This window comes from Oryx dammah, unplaced genomic scaffold (genome assembly GCF_014754425.2).
Source record: "Oryx dammah isolate SB20612 unplaced genomic scaffold, SCBI_Odam_1.1 HiC_scaffold_14, whole genome shotgun sequence".
Lineage (NCBI taxonomy): Eukaryota > Metazoa > Chordata > Mammalia > Artiodactyla > Bovidae > Oryx > Oryx dammah.
The window spans coordinates 27,394,505-27,396,373 of record NW_024070198.1 but is presented as its reverse complement, the minus strand read 5'-3'; the positions used below and the strand labels follow the sequence as shown (position 1 = coordinate 27,396,373).

At 37.8% G+C, this 1,869-nt stretch overlaps 1 non-coding gene across 1 annotated transcript; it reads right to left on the bottom strand.

The window, feature by feature from the left end:
- Window positions 1-272: 272 nt before the first annotated feature.
- Window positions 273-344, bottom strand: TRNAW-CCA. Its single transcript has one exon. It is a non-coding gene; the product is annotated as a tRNA-Trp (tRNA).
- Window positions 345-1,869: the final 1,525 nt, after the last annotated feature.

The following is a 1,869-nucleotide window of genomic DNA, read 5'->3' as shown; positions in this document are numbered from 1 at the left end:
CATGATCTTACAACCACGTTTCATATGGTGAAGTCACAAGAAAGAGTATAGCCCAAACCAAACTGGATTGTCCTTGACATATATATACATACATGTATATATATGTGTATATATACATATGTATATATGTATATATATATATGAGGTGAAGTCGCTCAGTCGTGTCTGACTCTTTGCGACCTCGTGGACTGTAACCTACTAGGCTTCTCTGTCCATGGGATTCTCCAGGCAAGAATACTGGAGGGGATTACCATTTCCTTCACCAGGGGATCTTCCCAACCCAGGGATCGAACCTGGGTCTCCTGCATTGGAGGCAGACGCTTTAACCTCTGAGCCACCAGGGAAGCCTATATATATATATATCTTTATTTTGTTATGTTGCTGAAATGTCAGGGTTAATTTGTTACTGTAGCATATCCTAGCTTATGCTGGTTAAAACAATACCTGATTTATGTGAGTTTCAGATAAATCTTGGTGGACTAATTTGTCTTGCATGCTAATCTCTGAATTACATAACATGCAAGAGTTCAGAACAATCCAAATGTCCAGGTCTAACTTGGAATTGCTTATTTAACTTATATGCACAGTATATCATGTGAAATGCCAGACTGGATAAAGCACAAACTGGAATCAAGATTGCCAGGAGAAATATCAATGACCTCAAATATTCAGATGACACCATCCTATGGCAGAAAGTGAAGAGGAACTAAAGAGCTTCTTGATGAAGACGAAAGAGGACAGTGAAAAAGCTGTCTTAAAACTCATATTGAGTTAAAAAAAATAAGATCATGGCATCCTGTTCTATCACTTCATGGCAAATAGATGGGAAAAGAATCGAAACAGTGACAGACTTTATTTTCTTTGGCTCCAAAATCACTGCAAATGGTGACTGCAGCCATGAAATTAAGACATTTGCTCCTTGGAAGCAAAACTATGACAAACCTAGACAGTGTATTAAAAAGCAGAGACATTACTTTGCTGACAAAAGGTCTGTCTAGTCAAAGCTATGGTTTTTCCAGTACTCATGTTGGATGTGAGAGTTGGACCATAAAGGAGGCTGAATGCTGAAGAATTGATGCTTTTGAACTGTGGTTTTGGAGAAGACTCTTGAGAGTCCCTTGGACTGCAATGAGATCAAACCAGTCGATCCTAAAGGAAATCCATCCTGAATATTCACTTGAAGGACTTATGCTGAAGCTGAAGCTCTAATACTTTGGCCACCTGATGGGAAGAGCCAACTCATTAGAAAAGACCCTGATGCCAGGAATGATTGACGCCAGGAGGAGAAGGGGACGACAGAGAATGAGATGGTTGGATGCCATCACTGAGTTATGGACATGAATTTGAACAAGTTCCAGGAGATGAACAGGTATCCTTGGCATGCTACAGGGTCACAAAGTGTTGGACATGACTGTGCGACTGAACAACAAACTTGGAACTACCCAAAAGTAAAACACAGAGAATGTTGAGGGAGTCAGAAAGCATAGGACCAGAGATGGGAAAAAATGTGTCCACTATACATTCTATAGTCTTTAGCTTATGGTAGGTAACACATAGTTAACATAGTTGTTGATTAACTAGACCATTAGTAATTACATATGTATCTACCAACATCTGAAAAAATCTTACTGAGAATAAAGCTGTGTGGTCTAGTTCTACAAATTATCTGTTCAACTTCTTAGCTTAATAATCAAAAATTTTTTTCTGCCGAAAATTTTTCTTCTCAATCACATCTTATTTCATGTTTAGTAGTTAAAGTTGCTTAATTCAGTAATCTTATTCAGATAGAGATAGGCTTTATGTACATTTCTTATTTTTTGCTAACACTGTCAACTGACTTTGTTTTTATTAAATATTAATACATTTGTC